The sequence below is a fragment of the Triticum aestivum genome, chromosome 7D (assembly GCF_018294505.1).
Source record: "Triticum aestivum cultivar Chinese Spring chromosome 7D, IWGSC CS RefSeq v2.1, whole genome shotgun sequence".
NCBI lineage: Eukaryota > Viridiplantae > Streptophyta > Magnoliopsida > Poales > Poaceae > Triticum > Triticum aestivum.
Window position 1 is genome coordinate 179,308,388 of NC_057814.1, and position 14,507 is coordinate 179,322,894.

The window sequence follows — 14,507 nt, forward strand, 5'->3', positions numbered from 1 at the left end:
ATTTGGACCGAAGATTTAATTGACAAAATGTTAGTGCATGTATAGTTTTCAATGATATAGTTTTGGTGACATGCATGAACCTTTTGTTAGTCAAATTTATGGTCAAAATTTGGCATAGATTACGATGGGGAGCAATAAACCAGGACGGAGGTAGACTGGTCCATCACCATCGTGTTTTGTGTCTAATTTTGACTTCAGCGACCCAACCTACATGGAGGGAGTACTGTATATATTGGTGTGACAACCAAACTTATATATTCAAAACTGAGCGTTACTACATGTCACGAGTTCAGAACGAGAAAGTGGAACAAGTACAACATGCCAGTGCCGTTCACGTCGTACCCCCACACGGTCTGTCCGGCACGCCGCTCAAGCTAGAGAATGCTTGTTGTCTTAGCATTTTCACTGTCAGGTGGGGCCGCAGTTGAGCACACCGACTATCGACAAATCACCACCTCGCCCATCGCGCGTCGGCTGAGTTAGAATTAGAAGAGAAAAACGAGGGAGAAGAGCTAGCTGTAGCACGTACGCTGTTGTCAGATGGGACTCGTGTTGATAGAATAGGAATACTGAGTACTCGTACCTCTTTTTAGGGAAAAGTAGTGGTACGTCTAGTACCACTAGTTGGGTGCGTGCGACCTATACTTGTCATCACTTTAGGTCTCCTTTTCGAACCGCAGCTACGCTTTATAGTACATATTTTTTTCATGCATTTATCCTCCTATATGTACTCCTAGGCTATTTCCACGTGCTCCCTTTCGCCGACATGTGGGACATAGAGCATCTGGGTCGTAGTGCATGCATGACTCGGAGCATATGCAACCATGCTGACGTACTTTACATTTTAGACCTCACGAATTACATGCAAACCCCCCTCAGAAGAATAAATAAATGAATGAATTACTACATGCAAACCGGATTATTTTCATAGACATCGGAGCATGTTCATTAAATTTTGGACATAACACATTTATAAAAAACGATCGGACCTAAACCAGTCTAAGGGCCTCTTTGATTCGCAAGATACTGAAAACACAGGAATGGGGAAAGTATGATGGCGATGAACCGAGAGGAGGAGGAAGAGGAGGAGTACTATACATGCTAGAGACTGGACTATACCACATTGTTTTTTATGGCCATATCACCTCATTGTTTTCTATGGCCTATCGCCTACTGGTTCACTGGGCTGCCGTGGTTCGAACTCCTCTGACGTGAGTAGTAGTACTAGTATATACACTATATATACCGCATGATTCCTTGCTCCTTCTTACATACTTCGTCGACATGTGGGAGAGCCAGCATCCAGGTCGACGCGTCATGCACCAGATTAGAGTGGGGAACGGAAGGGGGGGCATCAGCCTAGTCATAGCGCGAGTAATTAATTACTATAGTGAGTAGTCATATCACAAGACCCTGTCTTTCCAGCAGTAACGCGCCGTCAAATCGCACAGCCCTACCTTTCCAGTAGTAAGTGGAATCCGCTACTCCCTCACCCTCATCGCCTCTCTGTCAAACCACCTACCTGAAAACTGCCGCGCGTACTGCCCGGGAAAAGCCCCGCCCTCAACTTTTAACTACTCATAGTATAATTTAGTATCGATGAATTGCGCTATGGAGCCAAAAACCAAAAGAAAAAGGTGGTACATGTAAACAAATACAGTTCAAGCTCTATCTAGCGATTCAGAATGTAAACAGTGCATGTGTTTATACATATAGGTTACTTCAAAGCACTGAGTCCATTGATGCAATGTGGTCAAACTGTACCATCGATATCTCAAAGCCAAAATAGTTCAAGCTTGTTCGTTCTATATAAATACTTGTACTGTATGTTAATTCACCCATGGGGTTGTTCAATGAATGGAGGGCCGGGGAGCACAAGTGAACAATACTACTACTAGTAAGTAGGAGTCGTACAGTTTGTCACGTTACATAGAGAGTTTCTTTTCTTTAATGCCACGTACAAAAATTGAAACACTTGTTGTGGAGAGAAAAAGATAATCACTCCACTATATATGTAGGTAGGGGCCTGAGTGCTTGCTTTACTAGGGTTGATCTCTTCATTCTCTCATCCTCTCCAGATCTAAACAAGACAACGGTTGCGACATTTTTCTCTCTGCTCACCGCTGGTCACAGATCCGGCCGGATCCCTTCGGCCGGTGTGTGTAGAGGACTAGGTGCATCATTCATGCGGTCATTAGCGGCGAGGGAGGAAACCCACAACTACCGGTGGGTCCCGATACTCTACCCGTGCCGTTTTCTCTGACACTGCGCCAGCTCGGGTGGTCCCCCGACCCTTCTTCCTCCCTGCCGTATTGTGCGCAGATCCGACCTGCCGCCAGCCTCCTAGCCACATCCCGACGACCCTCAGGTATAAGTTCCTTTGAAAGCGGCCTTGCTCTACTACCCCAGCTCCCCACGTGTCTGCATGTGGATCTTTTTCTACTCCCATCAACTCTTCCAAATCCACCTAAATTTTTAGTATTATTAGAGGTAAAGCTACTTCATGCAGTCGAATCTAGGACTTGGTTCAAACAAAGAAGGAAGGGAGGAAAGTCGTAGCATGAATCTAGGACTTGATTCAAAGAGGAAATAACAGGAGGAAAGTAGTAGAGACTGGATACCCAACCGGTCTCTTGGTTGAAAAAGGAATAAAGGGAAAAGGCAGTACAAACTGGATAAGGAACATATCTATTATTGGTTGAAAAAGGATAGAATGTGGCGGCTGGTGGATAAGTCAACTGAGTATGTCTAGGATTAGATTTGCTGCCCTCACATAGTAATAGGTAACCAGAATTAGATTCGCTGCCCTCACAGAGTATGAACAAACTCGGCATCACCACTTTATGCCTCCTTGTAGGTACATTGTGCTGATGCGTCCACTGTCGCATGTCCTTATACCAACCTTTTGCAGTTGTTAATATAAGGGCGCATGTAAAATGAAGCAATCACACTGTTACCGTAAGGACATGTCTAACCAATGTTATTGTTCTAATGCCTCCACTAATATGATGCAATTAAACTGTGTTACAAATGGTACTCCTGCAATTTTTCCCAGTATGATAAGCAAGTTGCTTCTTTACGCTGCTGAGTGTCCTGGTGTCCCCACTGTCCCATGCCCTTAAACCAACTCTTTAGTTGCTGTTGATCTACTGTATCTAGTAAACAAGCAATGCCACCATTAAAGTAGTCCCATATTTGACGAATGTCATTGTTGATCGTAATGCTTCTGGTAACATGAAGCAATGTTGCCGTTTTAAAATTTCGGCAGTCCTTGCGTGATTGCTATGAACATAATCAAGATGCGTCTTTTCATTTCGTGTATGTTTCATATCTTGTTATTGACTAGTAACTGTTTTCTTTCTATCTTTTTGTGCGGATAGGGATATCCATTTCACCTCTTTGCTATTGTGACCTTTTGGTGAACTACACAATTTTTTTTTCTGGAATGAGTGTCTTGTGCAGTTCAACTAAAATTTCACGTGGGCAACGTCTCCCATTTTGGTGGAACTGCACAAAATGGTGATTGGACTTTCCAAAATCTCCGTCAAACTCTGCTGGTAATCTCGTGCAACATTTTATTAGCCTTTGCAAGATGAGCCGTCACCACAATGCACTTTATTTTAGTGGAATAGCACAAAAGGATAAGAAAATTATAGTTACACCTTCCATGAGCAGGACAGCCAACCTTAATGTTGCACAATTTTAGTGCAACGACTAAAGAAGAACCTGCCAGCTCATGAGAGCAACTACTTCTTGCTAGCTAAATGATGCAATCTTTGCTTCATTTTAGGTGAACTGCAGAAAAAGTCGCATGAATTGAATCATTCGAGTGGAGTTGCAGGTTCACCACATTGAGTCGTGGCGGCATAAGGCCCCTCTCTCAGCTATGGTTCCCATGACCGGGTATGTTCCTTTTTGGTTGATTTTGACACTACATCACTGGTGCGCGTCGGTCCTAAACAAACGGTTTTTAACCCCTTTCCATGACGCCATTTGGAACCGTCTCCAAGTGAGTGTGGGCGATAGGGCGGTCCTTCCCACACGACCCAGAAACCGTCGGGGATATGCCCTCCTGGCACACACGTTCGGCAAAATGAGGTCATGTGCGACCGGCGAGCGCTCAAATACGGAAATACATACAGTAGAGCTAAAAATACAATTATACGGCGAAATTGTTTCCGGTCGCAAGTACATCCCACACAGTCAATCCCCGCTAAACGTTTCCGTTCGTATGCACATCCCACATAGTCGCTCCAAGGAAAACGTTTCCGTTCATAGGTACATCACACACAATCGTTTGCGTTATTGAATGTATCACACACGGTCCGTAGAAGAAACTGTGTGGCAAAGGCTGTCCATCACACACAGTTTTTATGTGGTAAACGTTTGCGCAAGGTGGCCTAAATAGTTTCCAAGAGAAAGTCGTGTGTGATTGTTCATTGATCCAACACGGTTTATTCCTAGAAACTATGTGTGTTGTTTGAGGTCATCGCCCACGGTATTATTTCAACAACCGTTTGCAATAGCAAAACCCAATTAGTAGGCAAATTCGCCATTAGCAGGCTAATTATCCGATTATTCATAATTCATTTATTAATCTAATTGACATTTCATATTAAGCACACAATATATTTCATTTCCATATTAAGGAAGCAGAATTTCATAATTGAAATACATCAGAGTACAACATGATATAGCTTCAGCACTCAGCTACCCCATTACACAACTGCACCAGCAGCAAGTTCCACATGCAACATGTAGAACATTTCGAAATTAGCATCATAGACGGTATATAGACAGATGCATCTCATCTGGAAAACTGCTGAAGCGGAAGGCGAATATTGAGCCTTCATTCATGTTGAAGGTCTTTGCAAATTTAGGCCAGTGCCTGTGGATGATCGACCGTCCGTCCTTCATCCTCTTCAGGAACACTTAAATATTGAACCATGGGTGTTGTATGATAACCTTCCTTGCCTCCTGACCATAGAGGTGGTTTGAGAGGTAATCATCAGTGAACTGCTTTGGAAAGGCCTGAAAACAAGGATGTGCATAAATATCTTCTCTATATTGGAAATGGGGGCAAAGGAATAAAAAAAGGCAAGGTATAATAGTTAGTACCATCTTGTAGGGAACTGATGTCTTCTTCATTGTGCAGACAAAGAACTTGTTGTTTTTTGTCGCTAATTTCTTTATCCTAACAATCTTTCTGAGTTTCTTGATTTGATTGATATTCATGGACAACTCATTTCCCCATATGCAAAAAGGGTCGAACAGTGGGTCAAAACCTATGACACCAGGACCTACATGTGCAAGACCAAATTGTTAAAAACCAAAATATTAGAATGGTTCCTGCAATTGCACAATAATGTGCTATTAGAGAACGGACCATGCACGTGGTAACCTCGATTGTAAACCTCAGTGCTTCCCATTGTTTCCCTGCAACACATATAAGGTTGTTAGTCTCAGGTTAAGTAAGGGTTCGCATGCTATCAGTAAAATATGTTGATAAAAAATAAGCACATTGCAGATTCATCAGATTAATTCAAGCCACACGGAAAACCCATTTACCCAAACCAAGCATGATTAAGAACTAGGAAATGTAGCACTTGTATATGTTTCTCATGTATTAAGTGCAGCCAAATTCGATTTATTCCTCACATGCACAACAATACATAATTCTACCCACAACAATTGGACATTGCATTGCAGAATTGAACCAAGCAGTTAACTAAACACCACAACAAATGAACCAAACATTAACTGGGCACCACATTGCACAATATAACATACTCCTAATAGAAGATCAGACAATTAACCAAACAGTTAACTACAGCCAATTGTAGCAATTGTATTTGTTTCTCATGTATTTACTACAGCCAAATTCAATTTATTCCTCACATGGTATACAATAACAGAATGCACCCACAATTTTGTAAAGATAAATTCGATTTATTTCTCACACGGAAGACAATACAAAATTGCAGCCTCAAGAATTGAACATCACATTTGCAGAATTGAACCAAACAGTTAACTAAAGACGACAACTAATTAACAAAACAGTTAATAAGTGAGCACCACACTGCACGACATATAGAACGTATACACTAGAGCAACAGATTGCATGGTAAAATTAGATAGCACAATTCACTAGAATTTGTGAAGGAAAGGCAGGAGCAGCACACGCAACAGGTAAACCGAGCATGCTTAACCGGCATAGATAGCAAATAGCAAGGTGCTCCTTCAAGATCTGGGGGTCGGCACGAATGGCAGCCATCGCGACCTCATCCACGCGTGCGGCCGCGATTTGCTTCTCCACTACCAAATGCTCCTTGAGGTCATGGCTATACTGCGTGCACCATGGCTTAGGCCGGCGCTTATTTGGTGGAGGGGTCGGTGATTTGGGTGGAAGGTGTCACGCTCGCGCAGGCGGTCGGTGCATGTGGGATGTGGAAGGAGGAGGAGGATGGGGGTCAGGTGTGGATTACCTGCCTGGATAGAGGAGGCCGAGCAACGTGAAGGAGGGTCGCCGACGAGGAGGCGGTGCTGCAAGCAAGGAGTGAAGGTTTCAACTTGGAAAGGAAGGCGGAAAGAGGGGAAATGTGGCTTTTGGTAGGGGGAGGGGGCGGGGAGTTAGATATTTCCGCGGAAGCCGAAAATTTGGAATCGCTTCAGCGAAAAAACTGGCGCGCAAATTGTCATCAGACACGGTCCCTTATTCAGAACTGTGTACAATATGTGGACATCACAAACGATTTAGATAGCTTAACCCGTGTGTGATTAGTTTGAACGTCAAAAGTTTTGGTTCGAATTTCCATGGTTACAGTGGTCATCCACATCATTGCATAATTTGGGTACACAAAGGAGACTACAACACACCCACACTTCTTAATCGAGCAAGTTCAACAATTAAACAGAGCTAGCTGACCTAAACATTACTCTAACAAATTAAAGACCGGCGCTCTTAATTAAACAGAACAAAGAGTACCACTACGGCCGGTGCTCGTCGATCTCCGCCGCCGCCTCCATGTCCAGCTCGCGCCCGACGGTCTCCTGGGGAAGGGGTCCATGGCATCCATCGCACCATACTCGGCAAGCATCTCGCCATCCGCGTCTGCCATCTCTTTGGAAAAGGCCACCATGAGCTGGGTGTGGGCGGACGCAAACTGGGCTTGGACGGGCTCCGTCGTCGCAAGGTATGCGGCGGAGGAACGGACGTCTGCTCGAACGCTCTCGGCGATTGCCAGCTCTTCGGTCGTGGGTTGCCGACCGTTGTCGGAGAAGCTTCGTTCAATTTGTGCGGTGACCGCCAGGAGCTGTGCGTGGGCGGCCTCGACATGGTCGTGGGCGGCCTCCATTAGGGCTATGGCCGCCGCTGCGGAACGGACAGCTGCTGTGCCGCTCTCACCAGTTCCTATCCCCGAGGCAGATGTTGCTGCCGCCACCTGAGAAGTACCAGCGGCCGTTTGGGAAGCCTTTGCCACCCGGTCGTAGATTGCGGCCGTGCTCATGCACCTTGTTAGCACACGCATGGCGGCTGCGGCCGCGCTCTCGCCGGAGTGGGCTACCGAAGTTGCCCTCACGACGCGGGTTCACGTGCCCATCTTTCACGGGTGACGATTGAACAATGAAATGATATTTGGGGAGCGAGCTAGTGTGCTTGAGACGCCGGCTGTGGACTGTAGCCGACGCACCTTCTCGCGTAAGCCATAGACGTACTATACACCGACGGTGCTCCAGGACATTTTGTGCTGCATCTCACACGGTTGCTGATAATAAACTGTGTGCGATCTACTTGATTTTTCATCTTGATTTGAATTACATAATGGGGTCACAGCAACAATGGACGGTGTTTGAATTACTAGACCTTTTATCTGGAGTGAACATGCAACTATATGTGTGTTGTAAGAGAATTGGAATTATTCAGGGTTCGTTTGAACATTTAATACATGAAATTGGATTTCTAGCCATTTCAGGTGAACAATTCAAATTTGAACTACATGCACATGCTCCAGTGCATATAAATTGGTTGAAAAATCAAATCTATGTCCTTGGGTGCATGCTTAGGTCCCATGCAAGAAATGGGAATGAATTTCAAACACCAGGGCACCGTTGATTGCCGGCAAAACATTGATATGCCTGGTTTTTAAATTCTAGTAAATCAAAAACTCGTCTAAAATTCATGAAACTTGGCATGCTATCATGGAGCGGCATCAACATGTCGTGGTAAAATGTTTGTCTCATTTGGGGCAGGTTTGGGTATATGCATCTCACAAACCAGAGCTTCTCACAACAAGCATGATGGTTTTCGGTAGGGAACATCCCACCTTTGGGGACGAAACGATATCCACTGCCTCTTATTGCTTTCAAAATTTTTCTCGTGTCAACATAGAACAACAGGAGTGTTGTGTGAATTTTTGTGATTTTTCGGGGTTCGTTTGGACATTTTGATGCATTAAGTGAGTTTTCAATGCATTTATGTGCATAATTCAAATTTGAACTACATGCACATGCTCCAACGCATATAAATTGGTCGAAAAATCAAATCTGTGTCCTTGGGTGCATGCTTAGGTCCCATGCAAGAAATGGGTATGAATTTCAAACACCAGGGCACCGTTGATTGCTGGCAAAACATTGAGATGCCTGGTTTTTAAATTCTAGTAAATCAAAAACTCGTCTGAAATTCATGAAACTTGGCATGCTATCATGGAGTGGCATCAACATGTTGTGGTACAAATTTTGTCCCATTTGGGGCAGGTTTGGGTATATGCTTCTCACAAACCGGAGCTTCTCACAACAAACATGATGGTTTTCGGTAGGGAACGTCCCACCTTTGGGGACGAAACGATATCCATTGCCTCCTATTGCTTTCAATTTTTTTTCTCGTGTCAACATAGAACAACAGGAGTCTTGTGTGAATTTTTGTGATTTTTCGGGGTTCGTTTGGATATTTTTATGCATTAACTGAGTTTTCAATGCATTTATATGCATAATTCAAATTTGAACTACATGTACATGCTCCAGTGCATATAAATTGGTGCAAAAATCAAATATATGTCCTTGGGTGCATGCTTAGGTCCCATGCAAGAAATGGGTATGAATTTCAAACACCAGGGCACCGTTGATTACCAGCAAAACATTGAGATGCCTGGTTTTTAAATTCTAGTAAATCCAAAACTCGTCTGAAATTCATGAAACTTGGCATGCTATCATGGAGCAGCATCAACATGCTGTGGTAATGTTTTTTCCCATTTGGGGCAGGTTTGGGTATATGCTTCTCACAAACCGGAGCTTCTCACAACAAGCATGATGGTTTTCGGTAGGGAACGTCCCACCTTTGGGGACGAAATGATATCCATTGCCTCTTATTGCGTTCCAATTTTTTTCTCGCGTCAACATAGAACAATAGGAGTGTTGTGTGAATTTTTGTGATTTTTCGGGGTTCGTTTGGACATTTTTATGCATTAACTGTGTTTTCAATGCACTTATGTGCATAATTCAAATTTGAACTACATGTACATGCTCCAGTGCATATAAATTGGTTCAAAAATCAAATCTGTGTCCTTGGGTGCATGCTTAGGTCCCATGCAAGAAATGGGAATGAATTTCAAACACCAGGGCACCGTTGATTGCCGGCAAAACATTGAGATGCCTGGTTTTTAAATTCTAGTAAATCCAAAACTCGTCTGAAATTCATGAAACTTGGCATGCTATCATGGGGCAGGTTTGGGGTATATGCTTCTCACAAACTGGAGCTTCTCACAACAAGCATGATGGTTTTTTGTAGGGAACGTCCCACCTTTGGGGACGAAATGATATCCATTGCCTCTTATTGCTTTCAAATTTTTTCTCGTGTCAACATAGAACAACATGAGTGTTGTGTGATTTTTTGTGATTTTTTGGGGTTCGTTTGGACATTTTTATGCATTAACTGAGTTTTCAATGCATTTATGTGCATAATTCAAATTGGAACTACATGCACATGCTCCAGTGCATATAAATTGGTTGAAAAATCAAATCTGTGTCCTTGGGTGCATGCTTAGGTCCCATGCAAGAAATGGGAATGAATTTCAAACACCAGGGCACTGTTGATTGTCGGCAATTGAGATGCCTGGTTTTTAAATTCTAGTAAATCCAAAATTCTGTTAACCATTCACGTGACGCCACGTGTCTTGGTTTTAATGGCTGTAGGAGGTGCCGTGCGGACAGCTGCTTGGCCTTGACTGAACGGGAGGCGTGCGAGAGCCGAGCAGGATTTTTTGCAGCTCTTGATCGCAAACATTTTAGATAGAACACCCGTATGCAAAGTGAGAGCAGCGCAGGATTTGTGCATCCCTTTAACGCAAACGGTTGTTTTGGATGACCCGTGTGCAACCACGTACAATTTTTTTGGTAAGATTTGTCAATCCTTGTAACATAGATTTCATCCATTAGAGTTCTCGCTTGCCATTTATGAGATTAATTGAGAATTTCTACTACAGTAATGGTGAAAGACTTATGATGAACCATTTCTTACATCTCCTCTGCCCCCTACCAAGTCATCCTGATTTACTCCCTCCGTCTAGATATATAAGGGCATGGTTAATAGTATAGCCAACTGTTGACTATAAGAAAGTGCCATGTCATCTATAGCCAACTTATAGCCAACATGTATAACAATTAGCTATAAGTATGTGCTACTTTATTAATACATGGCCCACTTTGCACTCTCACATAGTGCCTAGGAGCACATGCTACAGCTGACTCTTGCATGAGAGCCCGCTTACATTCCTCGCCTATCCTCTCTCCTCCAACTAAGCATTAGAAATATTACTTTACTTCTTACTGCCCATTGACTGTACCTTATTGTACTTGCGAAAACCAAATAATCCCAAAACACTTAGGCACGGTGCATTAACTCCCACCTCATTTATTGTTTCTTCACATATCAACCAATAAGAGATGTGGGGCGTGCATGTTTTCAATGACTCAAGACTACCAAACACGGCAAGCAGTGGTTAGTTCATTGCATGCAATGCTATTAATTAGCAAATAAACATTAAGTTCTCTCGTTTTCCCCTCCCTCTTGGCCATGGTGCACAACCTAAGATGACTTATTCACCTAGACGGAGGGAGTACATTCATGGTGGTCTAGAAAAAATAAACAAAATCAATAATCAAAAACTAATTCTTAAAGATCATTTCTTGCAAAGCATAATAAGTGTTATTTCTTCACAAGTTTTGGATGCAGGTTGAATAGTTGAACGCTTTTGTTTGCAAAAGATACTTTTATATATATATATATATTTAGCCTACATTTACTATTCACCCAGATATTTGTGAGCTCTAGAGAAGAAATAATATTTGAAGAAACCTGTCGATACTCATTACACATGAGATGACCCCACATACTTTGTTAAAATAAACAACTCCCCGATCAATGCATTTCACTGTTCCGTGCAACGCACGGGCACCTTACTATATATAGTACGACCATAAATTTAACTAACATTATATATAGTACGATAAATGCTCATGCATGTCACCAAAAATTATATCATTGAAAACTATTTTCAAATATGAATCCAACGATATAGTTTTTGTTGACATGCACTAACATTTTGTCAGTTAAATCTTCAGTCAAATTACATGGGGGACTAATAAACCACGACGGGGGTAGTACTAGTGTGGAGGGCGGCACTGCACGGGAGTCTCGCCCCGCTCGTGGCTGTAACGCCCGGATAATCATGCTATAGTAATCTCACGTTAATGATGGCACGTCACCTCTGTCACTGTAATTAATCTCGGGTTAATTCAAAACCGTTTCAAATTTAAATCCTAAATAAGTCAAACGACAAAAGTTTTCAAACATTAAAATAAAAATGTTCGGGAGATGCCATATTTTGCATAAGTAAATATGGTGTGGTAAACACATTTTAATAAAATGCCTAAATAGTTTAAATTGAAATAAAACAGAAAAGCAAATAAATAAAAGAAAAGAAATTAACAAAAAAAGAAAACAGAACAAAAAAACAAAAACAAAAAGAGGAGCCCCCCGCCACTGGACCCTGGCCCAACTGGGCCAAACCCCAGGCCCAGCCGGCCGCCCTCCCCTTATCCACTCCCCCAGTACCCCCCCCACCGACACCCCCCACTCCCACGAAAATATCCTCCTCCTCTGCCTCCCCCGATCTGGATCGAGGAGGAGGCCATCGCCGTCGCGCTCGACCCCGCCGCCGCCTGGACGTCGCCGGAGCACTCCCCCGTCGGCCTGCTTCCCCCTCCTCCCCTGCGCCGGTCGTCCCCGTCGCTCCTCCCCGCGCTCGCTGCACAGACCCCGCACCCCCCCGTGAGGACCCCCCCTCTCCTCTTCCCCACGCCCCGCCGGTGCGTGCCCGCACGCGCCCGTCGTGGCCGCGTCCGGCCACTGCGCACGCCCCGCCACCGCACCTCCTCCCGCAGTTCCGCCCCGCCTCGCTCCCTCCCTCTCCCTCGTGCGCTCGCGCTCGTCGCCGCGGTCCCCGCCGATCTCGCCCGTGGTTGACGCGCTCCGGCCGCGTCCGATGCGCGCTCACCGCGCTGTGCCTCCGCCGGCACCACCGCACCATCGCGCCACGGCCGTGCTCATCGCCGTCATTTGCCTCACCTCCGCAGATCACCGCGCCGTGCCCGCGCCCGCACCACGCCCGTCCGCCCCGTCGCCACGGTGGCCTCGCCCCTCTGCGCCACCTCCGGCGGCTGGCCGCGCACCACCGCGGCCTCGCCCCGCTCCGGCCATGGCCACGCCGTGCCGCCCCGCGTGCTGGTCGCCGCTCGGCCACTCCGCCCGCACCACGCCCGTCGCCCGCGCCCGCCTATGGCCCCTGGGCCACTGCCAGGTGGGCCTCGCCCCCCCTGAGCCACTGCCCCCTGGGCCCGAACCCCGTGGCCCTATGACATATGGGGCCTAGCCCACAGAACGAAAAGAAAAAAAGGAATGATTAAAATAATAATAATAATAATAATAATAAACTAATTAATAAAAATTAATAATTAATAAAAATTAATAAATAAATAAATAAATAAAAATAAAATTAATAATAAAACAAATAATAAAAATAAATTTAATTAATTAATTAATTAACTAAATTAATTAAGTTAATTAATCCTGTTTAAATTAACCTAATTAATTAATTAATTTAACTAAACAGTAGTTAATTAGCTAACAGCCCTTGACAGGTGGGACCCACCTGTCAGGTTGACCAGGTCAACGGTCAACGTTGACTGCCGACGTCAGCATGACCTCATGCTGAGTCATAAATCCAAATTTCGAATTAAATTAAATAATTAATTAAATTGCAGAAATTAATAAAATCTTTAGAAAATCATATCTTTTAATCCGTAACTCGGATTAAAATATTTTCAACATGAAAGTTGCTCAGAACAACGAGACGAATCCGGATATGCAGTCCGTTCGTCCACCACACCTCCCTAACCTATCGAACTCGCAACTTTCCCCCTCCGGTTCGTCTGTCCGAAACACGAAACAGCGGGAATACTTTCCCGGATGTTTCCCCCTTCGCCGGTACCACCTACTGTCGCGTTAGGACACACCTAGCACCGCTCATTGTCATGTCACTCATCGTCATGCTTATGTTTGCATTGTATTTACTGTTTCTTCCCCCTCTTCTCTCCGGTAGACTACGAGACCGACACTGCTGCTGCCCAGTTCGACTACGGAGTTGACGACCCCTCCTACTTGCCAGAGCAACCAGGCAAGCCCCCCCCTTGATCACCAGATATCGCCTATTCTTCTCTATACTGCTTGCATTAGAGTAGTGTAGCATGTTACTGCTTTCCGATATCCTATCCTGATGCATAGCCTATCCTTGCTACTACTGTTGTTACCTTTACCTGCAATCCTACATGCTTAGTATAGGATGCTAGTTTTCCATTAGTGGCCCTACATTCTTGTCCGTCTGCTGTGCTATACTATCGGGCCGTGATCACCTGGGCGGTGATCACGGGTATATACTTATATACTATATACATGACACCTGTGATGACTAAAGTCGGGTCGGCTCGTAGGAGTACCCGCAAGAGGATCTTTGTGGCGGAGCGATAGGGCAGGTTGAGACCACCCAGGAGAGAGGTGGGCCTGGCCCTGGTCGACGTTCGTGGATACTTAACACGCTTAATGAGATCTTGGTATTTGATCTGAGTCTGGCCATTTGGTATATACGGACTAGCCATCTACGCGGGAGTAGTTATGGGTATCCCGGCGTCGTGGTATCAGCCAAGCCTTCGTGACGTCAGTGACTGAGTGGCGCGCGCCGTGTTGGACCGCTTTGACGTAACCGCCGTGATAGTGTGGGTTGCTAGGTCTGCTCGCGGCCGCGTTTGCAACGTGCAGGTGTGCATAGGGCGATGGGCCCAGACCCCTGCGCGCTTAGGATTAGACCGGCGTGCTGACCGCTCTGTTGTGCTTAGGTAGGGCTGCGACGCGTTGATCTTACGAGGCCGGGCATGACCCAGAAAAGTGTGTCCGGCCA